The sequence below is a fragment of the Aplidium turbinatum genome, chromosome 12 (genome assembly GCF_918807975.1).
Source record: "Aplidium turbinatum chromosome 12, kaAplTurb1.1, whole genome shotgun sequence".
In the NCBI taxonomy this organism is placed as follows: Eukaryota; Metazoa; Chordata; class Ascidiacea; order Aplousobranchia; family Polyclinidae; genus Aplidium; species Aplidium turbinatum.
Genome location: NC_137483.1, coordinates 21,211,678 through 21,223,131, shown reverse-complemented (window position 1 = coordinate 21,223,131; position 11,454 = coordinate 21,211,678). Strand labels below are relative to the sequence as shown.

Here is an 11,454-nt window from a genome sequence, read left to right as displayed (position 1 = left end):
AGATGTACCAGAGAGATGTACAAAACCAGGATGTACCAAGAATACCTTGATAAGTTACCGAAGAAAGAAAACGATGACATGTTTGTTAAAGAAGGATATTACAGGCATAACTTCAATACAGAATTTAATCTGGGCTTCGGATCTCCAAAATCACATACCTACGCTGCAGCACCTGTGATAGCTTTGATGGAAAAGATCTGGAACAACACAAAGCGCGTGAGAAAAATGCAGCAGAAGAAATGAAAAAGGATAGATAGGAAGCAAGAACCAATCCCGGAATCGTTTTTATAAGTTTTGACCTACAACAAGCAATGCCTCTCCCAAAAATATCTACATCTGTTGCATTTTATTTGAGACAACTTTGGATGTAGGAACTTCGGAGTTCATTTGATCCAAAAAAATGATGATTCGAGTAATGTGGAAGAAAACGGATTCATGCACTCTTGACTAATAAGACTTTTCTGTTTTTAGTGAACCACCCAGCAAACTGTCCACTTAAAGCGGTTGACTGTCTCTTATCTTTAGTCTTGTCCTGTTGCTCAACACAACAAACAGTGTACCAGCCTCATGTTTGTAATCAAATATCGATTTCGCTTTTAAAGCATCTTCAGTTTGATATTGTCAAGAGCAAATCATGCACTCTTGAGTAGAGAATGAAGGAGGCAGAGGGTCGAACGAGATCATCTCATCTTTCTATGCTTTTATGTTAGAAGCTGAGGTACACGGTGACACGCTAATAGCTTGTTCGGATTCCTGTGGAGGTCAGAACATAAACTTCTATGACTTTGGTCTTATTGAGAAGCAGCTAAGAAAACATTAGCACATGTACTTGCCAGAGCATTATAGAACTACCATGCAGGACACAAAACATCCAAACAAATTCCGTGTCTATGACATGGCAAACTGTTTTATGACTTTAAACTACTGCCTGAACAACTTGGACTATAGGCCTACTCAGTGGTGGATTTCCAGAAGACTAGCTTCCGGAGCGCTAGTTTTTTACTTTCCAAATGCGCTAGGTGCTGTAGAAGAAATTCAGAAATATGTTTTTATAAGACTTTGAAACAACACACTTGATGTATATACCTAAAACGTTGCTAAAGTAAGTATCATGGTTTATAGATAGTATAGTGTTGTTCAATGCAAATATTCATATTTTAGTGAAACAATAATACAAAAAAATACAAGTTATAGCCTATAAAAAAAAAAGAAAAAAAATTGTTTTTAGTTTTTTCCACTTTTGATTTTTCAAGTTATAACCTACAATTTTTAAGACACTTATCGTATTTAAAATCATAAAACCTCCGGCGACTTCCGGTCTCAATTGCCGGGTTACGTCCATAGCGTAATCAGGATCCAACATACTTCGCTGGTTAAAAATTTCTCAGTGGAAGACGGATCATTCGTATAAACAGTACGGTAAACTTGAAACAGTTTACAGTGTGTAGAAAAGCACGGTCAGATGTCAGTATGAAGTTCATTTGTGAAAATCCGTGCTCACACTCGCTCGATGAAATTGGAAGGGATTATAGTGACGTTATCAAATTTTAAAGACTCTGGGATCTTCTTTTCGTAGTTGTATATTCACGAAGTCCTCTCACAGCAGCTTCGCGTTCATCTAAGCACAATCTCTTTGCCACTTCAATGATTTCGTTTGCTCCGTGTGTCATTACTGTGTCCTCTGGCCAAATACTGAATAGTTGAATCAAGTATTTTTCAGCTGTTAATAAATGACAAGTCTGTTGAATTCAACAAGCGATCTTGGATGGAATTTCCTAAGTGATTATACACCCTTCTCTGTTGGGTGGAAAATACCACCCTTTGGTAGGGTGGAAATGACCATCTTTGCCAATAGGCTATGGGGTGGGAATAAAAAGTAGAAGTGGAATTTTTAAACCACCACTAGAAGTGGTTAAAACTACAATTTTTGATTTACAGTGGAGAAGATGCGGGGATTGATTAGCGGGCTATTTCTGCAATTGTTTACATGTAATTCTACACCTTTGAACTCTAAGTTTTCTTCAGCATTCTTAGCAATGCCATAATGTCATTCGGGTTCGTTCCTTCGTGTTTCAAATAATTTTGCAAGATTATTAATTTTGTTATCTGTATCTCAAATAGTAGCCTACATGCTCTGTTTTACAGTTCAAGGTTTAGGCTATTTCGGATAATTCTTGCAAGTATTCGTACATCAAAGCCAAGTTCAACAAGAAATCTGTGGATGTTATCTTCGACAAGAATCCTTGATATTTTGCACGTTCCCGAGAATCTCTTAAGTCGCTAATAGCTCCCTTTTTGAAAAATTTGACAAGTGCTGGGAAATCATTCCAGACGGCACTAACTGCGCAGAAACTCTAGGCTACCCAACGTGTGTCCAGTAGGCCTACCCTTCCGATTTTCAACAACTGCACTTCAACAGCCGCTGCACATTCACCCAATTTCCTGCTATTGTTAGGAGAAGCATGGTAAAGGCTATAGCGTTTGTCCATAAAAGATCAAAATCGATTCAAATTACTGACTGATTTTACAGCATGACGAACCAATAGTTCCAATCTATGGTTGCACAATACCACACCAGAATGTCTGGAAATTAATCATGAAGCCATTTTGCTACACCATTTTTGCGACCTATCATCACAGCCGCGCCATCACATACAACACCAATCAAACAAGAAGATAAAAATGTTGTAGACATGCCATATGATTTTAGGCAGCTCTTCAGGGAATCAAAGATGCCATTCGTCGTAAGACTAGCGAGCTCAACAAGACAAATCATACATTCACAGTTTCGCTTCCGTCAAGACTGGTACGAAGATATATTATCAGAGTGAATACCCGATTTAACGTGGTCAACTCATCAAGAATCATAGATATACTTTTACCGAACAGGGCAAAGCATAATAAGACATAAAATATTTGAGCTTTCGGAACGCCGTTCCGGAGAAGTCAATTTTTTGATCGAGCTTCCGGAGCAGCGCTCCGGACCGCTTCGGCTGAAATCCAGCCCTGGGCCTACTTAAAAGGAGCAAGAATACCTGTAAGGAAGAATTCTCCATTCAGAAAGTCAATGCGATGTTTATCAAGGAATTCAGCACAACTTGCTATAAAAACGATTTTGAAGATGAAGAATGGAAATCTCTGGATATTAAGCATAAAAGAAAAATTGCTGATTTCAACATTGATTGCCTTAGGTTGCACCAAAACTACTCACATGGAACTTCCAGTAAAAAGTTTGCAGATATCCAGAAGCAAATGCCTTTTGTACGTCACCAACATCACTGGTTTTACCAGCGTCTCGTACAACGTGATGCAGAAAAATTTGAAGAATAGGATGGTCGTAAAAGATCCAAACAACTTAAACGAACTTTTTTAAAACAGCTTAAGCAAGAAAGAGATTGTCTCTTTCCTTTGTTCTTGAAATCCTGTTCTTGAGCGTGACATATCTCCTTTCATGTGAATACATTGTTGTGCAAAAAGGTGGTATGTCATTTCTTGCGCAAAATAAAGACACACAACTTGTTTTCAAACAACAATAAACTGTACTGGCTGGCGCACTTCAACAACCATTAGGGACTGACACATAACCATGAAATTTGGTATAATGCCAAGAAAAGAGCAGGGTACAACGATATACTTTAACCTTCATTTTCTCAAAAGTGCTATTTTTGACATATCTCGTTTTTGCTCTAGGCTAGGCCCTTCAGTTGTTTTATTGCAGCAATCGCAAACCCAGCAATTGCAGCAAAGTCGCAAAAATTAGCAAATTGCAATCCTTGCAATGTTTCAGAGTTGCCAGGTTTAGCTGGAAATTCTAGGACATAATCATAGACTAAGCAAGAATTTTCCATTTTTGAAAACGTACACTTTTTTTCTTACCTCTTATGTTTCTTTTTTTTCCTTGTTAATTGTGTAATAGTGTACTTTTACAAAACTATGCTTCTTGTAGCGGATGTAGTGAGCAGGGAATCCCTGGTAGTACTAGTGAGTAACATCCGCATTCTTCTTCAATTTTCTTGCCAAAACTAGGGGGGAGTTTTGGCGAATAGTCATGCTCTAATGATCTAAAAACATGGACCACGATATGCCATTTCCAACAACCTCAAATTTATACCTCTGGACCGTCATTTACCCCCTTGAATATGACCACTTAGTGATTACAGATATTTTTGATGCAATGTTGCCATATAAAATAAATCATCACTTTTTAACATTTTCTGTCTTACAAAATTAACTAATTTATAAATATAAAGTGTATTTTCCAATTAATCAGAATATAACACTACGTTTGAGTTGTTCAATGACATGTGTTGTTGAATTTAGCCTGAAATGTTACCGCAATTAATTTGTTTCGAATGGCAACACCATCTATAAAAAATTGCAATTTTTATTGTTTATGCAGTTTGGTGGGAGATGATGATGGCGTATGAGCGATCTTTTCAGGCTAGATTGGAGGGCAGGAAATCTTCAGCCACTCAGCAGTCTCGTCGTCCAGGACCCTCAGACCATGCGCACCGTGTGGAGGCCGGTGGATTAGGCAGTGATGGATGACATGGTCTGCAGTCTGTTCAGTGGCACCACACTCGCACTCTGATGAAGGAGCCAGGCCCCACTTGTGCATTTCCGAACGAAAGCGGCCAACGCCAGTTCGCAGGCGGTTAAGCCTGACCCACGCAAGCCTTGCGAGGGACATCCCTGGTGGACGGGGATCGGCGTCGGGTATGAAGTCACGGAGCGTGGAGGTGTGATTTTGCCACTCCGTGTTCCACATATGGTTCGTCCAGTGTGCCGCACTTAAACCAAGTTCTTCTGCGTTCTTAAGTAGTTGTTGTGCGGCAGGTACAAAGGGGCGTCTTGATTTCAGCCGCTGCTTTATAGGTGGTGGTCTCTTGAGTGCTGCATGGAGGAGATGGTCGGGGTCCAAAGCGCGGCGGGCGAGAGAAATCGTGGCTCCTTTACGGCGTAGCTCAGCGGGTTGGATGCCTGCTAGGATGGGTAGGCAGTCCGTTGGAGTCGGACGCAGGCATCCAGTCACAGTACGCAGTGCGTCGTTGATGGCGGTATCAATCTGGTGGGTGTGAGAACTACGACATCAGACCGGCGCGCAGTACTCAGCGGTGGAATGAACAAGGGCTAGGGTAGCTGTACGAAGAGTTTTAGCACCAGCTCCCCAGCCGGAACCCGCCAATCGCCTCAAAAGTGCGACGCGTGTAGATAGTTTTTTGCGCAGTGACTTCAAGTGCCGGCGGTACGTGGTGGGAGATGATGCAAAACATTAAAAGATGATGTGGGAGATGGTGGGAGATGATGCAAAACATTAAACCAACTAGGTCAATTTGCTCATTGGTCATTTTGCATGCGTGATAGTTCTCAGTCTAAACTCTTTTTAAGCTCTAAGCTTCGTCTGCCTCGTTAGCTCAGTGGCTAGGCTACGCGCCCGGCTCAAGATCATGCGCGCAAGTTCGACTCTCGGAGTGTACGCTTGAGCAACGCATTCAGGATTGCTCTCCATTCAGCAGCATTTAGTGAATGGAATAATTCCCCGGCAACAACACTTCAACGATCGGAAAATCTCACTCTGTCCATCTCGGTAACCAGCTCTGCGTCAATTAAAAGCCTCTACAACAGTGGTTCCCTACCTGGGGTTCGCGGACCCCTTGGGGGTCCGTTGGAAAGCATTTGGGGTCCGTGATTACCTTGATGAATTTTGGAAAAAAAAACTTTGTTCTATATGCACGGATGGAGCACCAGCTATGCTCGGAACAAATCCGGATTTGCTGCTTTAGTAAAAAACGAAGCTCCTCACGTGTTTGTTACTCATTGCTTCTTGTAGGCTACAGTTAGGCCAGTAGGCCTAGGCCTTAGCACAGGGGTCACCAACTCGCGGGCCGCATGCGGCCCGCCACGCTTTTATGTGCGGCCCGCAGAAGGTATTGGCGCACAAGTATAACCAAAAATACTTTTCTTGAGGAGTTAAACAGCATGAAGGCAAAAAATACTTTCCGGGAAGCATATTTTCGCTTTGCATACGATTCCACCGAACGACCAATCAGATTGTAGTTTTAGGTAGGGGTCGTTTAAAGTTATTCCAATGCGATGTCCAGCCACACTGTCCCAGTGGTTGATTAAAACGTCTGTTTTCGAAATTCGAAAATGTCCGTGAGCATAGGGTTGCTTATTTTAAGTTTGTAAATGTCCTGTAGGGGAAGGTAGGGTTAGTTGAGTCAGTGGGTTGGTTGAGTCACCATTGTTTTCTGACTAACCAAGCATGACTTCGTGAAGACTAATTGCTTGAAATAATAAGCATTATGGGTAACTGCATCCATCTTGTTTTAGCAGCTGTGTAAGTTACACAGGTTATACAGTCAGCAAAATGCCATTTTTTGGACTAAAAAGTAAATATTTTCAGCTCAAAATTGATTAGGATGCTGAAGCTATGATAGGCGTAAGCGAAGATAGCGTCGAAGTTTCATATAGTTTATAGCTATCTTATGCACAGTGCATTTGTGTAAAACTGATAAAGCTTTACGTATAGATAATACTTTCAATAATTGTCACGAGGAAGGATTGGGGTTGGTTGAGTCAATAGCTGCGGGACTAGTTGAGGCAGTGACTCAACTAACCCTACCTCAAGTTGCAGTCTGCTGAAATCTTACTTCTGAATTTTATTGCTAAACGCGCATTATTAATTCAGTTACTTGGACAAAATGAGCTATTATTTGATTATTACTTTTCTGTTTAGCTTTAAAATATTTTCAAATTAAGTCTTAAAAATTATAAAAAAAAACTGGTCGTGGACAATGGCTTATGGAGATTTTTGAAGCTGGTTTGAAGTTAGTGCAAGATGGTATGTCGTTAAGAAAGGCAGCAGAAAGAGTTGGTGTGGACAAAGAAACGTTTCGTAGATGTTTGAAGAAGATAAATGAAACTGGAGCTGATGCTTCTAAAGTAAAGATGGGATACTCAACCACAAACAAGGCATGAAACAAGTTGGGTCTATTGTTTTTAGGGATAGAGGAGATTCGGTGACTATGATCGGCACCATCAATACTCTTGGAATTGCTCGATTCGTTATTGCTGCACTTGATGCAACTCGTGCTGTCCTATGGTGGAAGTAGTAGTTCTACATGTTTCCAATGCAACAGTTGGGCACATTTGGCGTGCACCGACAACAGTGCTGTTTTTACATGTCCACTTGTGATTAATTTCGGGGTAGGGAACTTACGGCCGGCGGGCCAAATGTGGTTCGCAAAGCAATATAATGTGGCCTGTGGGAGCATGAAAAGTATTAGATTTCATGTCACTTTCGATAATACGTGTGAAATTTGGGTCTGGGCGATATGAAGACCTTTTTTTTAGAGAAATGACATGAAGTCGGGCGAAATCGAGAGAAATTTGGCCTGGTTGCGGTGAAGACCTTTTTTTAAATTTTTTTTAGAGAAATGGCATGAAGTCGCGCAAATTCGAAGAAAATTTGTGACTGGTTGCTGTAAAAACTCTTTTTTTATAAAAAGTTTGTGGAAACGGGCGAATTTGGAGGAGCCATGTGGCCCGTCTGGTATTTTTAATATTTCTTGTGGCCCATAGTACAAAGTATAGCCTAGGTTATTCCCCACTTCTGGATACAATAAACGTTCATTGATGGTATAGATCACAGGTGCCAGTCTGCCAGATGGGGACGGTGCCCAATAGCCCCAAAAAGTTATGCATCTCATGAATGCCATTGCGCCTCAACTAACCCCACCCACTGACTCAACTAACCCTGCATGCGGGGTTGGTTGAGTCAAACGGTGCTCTGTGTTCAAGGTAATAAAAATGACAATTAAACGTGAGATAGCATTTTAATAAATGGGTAGCAGCAAGCATACTTCGTTACCTTTGTTTCACTTAGACTTTGATAGGTGTATCTACAATAGGTAAAAAATTATAAGGAAAAATCTGAAACATGACTCAACTAACCCCACCTTCCCCTAAACACTAGTGTGCGTTTCACGTTATTGGGTTTCACGAGCAGTGTTCCTTTATGCAAGTTTTTATTGGCAAAATAGATCGGTGTGCCAACTCCATTTATAATAAATTTGAAAAATATTATGTATAAATTTAAAGACTTTTTCTGGTAAAATGAAAAAATTTAGCTTAGCACTGCAAAATGTTGTTAATCGACAATTCTTCCCATGCTATAATACGCACCGCAAGTGGCATTTGTCTAATAATCAAGGAAAGACGGTTTTATAGACTCTCACAAAAAGAATGAAAAACCAACTCATTGCTTTTTTAGAGGGAACACTGTTCATGAATTACGATAGAAACGTTTTTTCGGTAATTTCCACAAGCGTTTGTTTCATGGTGCCTGGTTTCTTTCTCCCTGTTATTGGAGCCTACTTTTTGCTGATATGTTTGCCGGTCACTACTGTTGCCTGTATTGCGATATGTCAAACATTTCCTTGTTTACTGAAATTGTTAATTGCAAGATATCTTTTGTGAAGCGAAGTGACAACACCACTCTTGCTTGGCGATGAATATTCTGATGAAACCGCTCGCCTCGCTATAAGTGCGCAAAACAAGTGACCTTGTTTATTAGGCATTGTTAAAGAAGTCAAAAGTGTTGTAAAAGGAGCTTGGCCTGGCAGTAGCGTTGTTCGACTAATTTTGTTGCAGCGGTATTCTAAGATAAATATTAACAACATGTAACGCTGGATACTGGGTACGAAATGCGTTCTATTCTAGCATAAGAGTCAACCTACCTAAAATTTTATTAGTGCGGCCCGCCACAGCTCTCCTAAGTGCCAAAGTGGCCCGCATGAAAAAAAAGGTTGGTGACCCCTGCCTTAGCAGCAAAAATTTTACCAGCAAGTCTCAAAGAAACTCTGACGAATTGCGTGAAAGTCGTTAATTTCATCAAAAGCAGAGCTGTAAACCACTGTACTTTTAAAGCGCTCAGTCAAGAAGTAGGGTCAGATTACGAAGTACTTTTGTATCATTCTGAGGTAGGCTAGCCTACGTTGGTTATCTAGAGAAGTTTTACAACGACTTCAGCAGCTAAAAAATGAGGTATCAACTCTTTTGAAAGCAAAAGGAAGTCCCCTCTCAAAATTGCTCGGGAATAAAAATTTTCTATACGGCATGGCCTACTTAGCCGATATTTTCGGTCATATTAACAACGTTAATCGTGGCATTCAAGAACCAGGTGTGACAAAAATTGATGCAGCTGAAAAACTGAAAGCGTTTTTAGCCAAGTTGCCGGTTTGGAAACGCAGATTGGAAATAGGTGATTACGCTAACTTTCCAATGTTAGAAGATCTTATTTTAATGAATGAAACTGAAAGAGAATGTAGCCTACTCTTTTGATCTCTATGAGAGAAAAATTTTGCGCACACTTGAAACCCTGCAAATTTCATTTCAACGTTATTTTAATTTAGAACACCTGCCGAACAAAGTTGAAACATGGATTCGAAATCCTTTTCTTTTTGACTTGAACAACGTTAGCGATGACGATCTCAGTAAAGATGATCTAATTCAGGGGTCACCAACTGGCGGCCCGCGGGCCGCATGCGGCCCGCCACGCTGTATCGCTGCGGCCCGCGGAAGGTAGGCCTATCAGCGTACAAGTATAACCAAAAATACTTTTCTTGAGGAGTTAAAGAGCACGAAGGCAAAAAATACTTTCCGGGAAGCATATTTTCGCTTTGCATACGATTCCACCGACCGACCAAGCAGATTAGGCTATAGTTCTTGGTAGGGGTTGCTTAAAGCTATTCCAATGCGATGTCCAGCCACACTGTCCCAGTGGTTGATTAAAATGTCTGTTTTTGAATTTCGAATATGTCTGTGACTGTGAGCATAGGGTTGCTTATTTTAAGTTTGCAAATATCATGTAATTGTAAACACTAGTGTGCGTTTCATCGTTATTGTGTTTCACGAGCAGTGTTCTCTTAGCCTATATGCAAGTTTTTGTTGGCAAAATAGATCGGTGTGCCAACTCAATTTATAAAAAATTGGCAAAATATTATATATAAATTTAAAGACTTTTTCTGATTGTATTATGAAAATATTTAGCTTCGTAGGCGGCAAAATATTTAATATTTTTAAGAAATATGGAACGCTTCACGATTCTGCGTGTCTTCCTTGCGCAGGGACCATGCTAATCTTCTCTGTATCGTTCCAATTTTAGTATTGCCGAAGCATGCACAGTACTGCCGAAGCATGTAGGTAGGGTTGGAAGTCGTTAGTCAAAAAGCAATGACTATTTCACTATTCGATAGTGCCCAAAAAAGCAATGACTTTCCGCTATCGATATTTAAAAAAAGCAACGAATAGCAATTACTAAAATTGACTGGCCAAAAAAAGCCCAAAAACAAGCAACCCGCAAACTCAAAAATAGGTACCAAAACTCGAAAAAAAAACAATTCCAAACTTGCGGAAAAACCGCAAGGTTTGCAACATTGTTAACGGCTCTCACTGGCATGGTTTTTCTGAACTGTGTTCCCGAAAAACTTTCCTTAATCCTTTAAAGTTCGAAAACCGGAAGGGGACTAGGTCGGATAGTAATCCGAAAACCAAATCTCGTAGGCTAAATTTGTTTTGACGACAAAGTAAGTGAACAACAAAAAATGATTCAGCAGTTCTCCTAAATATCGATTAGTGAAAAACGAATAATGATTTCGTTGCTTGCTTAAAAAAGCAGTGAATAACGCGCATTCGATATTTATTTTTGAAAGGAATGGGTATAAGCATTCGATATTCAGAAAGCAACGAATAACGCTATCGAATAGTGACAACTAGTCGTTACTTCCAACCCTGCATGTAGGCTACTGCCGAAGCAAGTATTGCAAAATGTTGTTAATCAACAAATTCTTGCCACGCTGACAAGCATCGCAAGTGACAGTTGTCTATAATAAAAGACGGTTTTATAGACTCTCACAAAAAGGAGGAAAAACCAACTCATTGCTTTTTTAGAGGGAACACTGTTCATGAATTACGATAGAATTACAATTTTTAAGTGATTTCCACAAGCGCTTGTTTCATGGTGCCTGGTTTCTTTCTCCTTGTTATTGGAGCCTATTTTTTGCTGATATGTTTGCCGGTCACTATTGTTGCCTATATTGCAATGTGTCAAACATTTACTTGTTTACTGAAATTGTTAATTGCAAGATATCTTTTGTGAAGTGAAGTGACAACACCACTCTTGCTTGGCGATGAATATTCTAATGAAACCGCTCGCCTCGCTATAAGTGCGCAAAACAAGTGGCCTCGTTTAGTAGGCATTGTTAAAAAAGTCAAAAGTGTTATAAAAGGAGCTTGGCCTGGCAGTAGCGTTGTTCCATTAATTTTGTTGCTGCGGTATTCTAACATAAGTATGAACAACATGTAGGCTAACGCTGGATACTGGGTACGAAATGCATTCTTTTCTAGCATAAGAGTCAAGGTATGAGGTATATCAACAAGACATTTATCGAC

General features: G+C 40.2%; 1 non-coding gene across 1 annotated transcript; it reads right to left on the bottom strand.

Annotated features, from left to right (window-relative positions):
* Nucleotides 1–10,085: 10,085 nt before the first annotated feature.
* Nucleotides 10,086–10,188, bottom strand: LOC145781467 (U6 spliceosomal RNA). Its single transcript, XR_014290759.1, has one exon. It is a non-coding gene; the product is annotated as a U6 spliceosomal RNA (small nuclear RNA).
* Nucleotides 10,189–11,454: the final 1,266 nt, after the last annotated feature.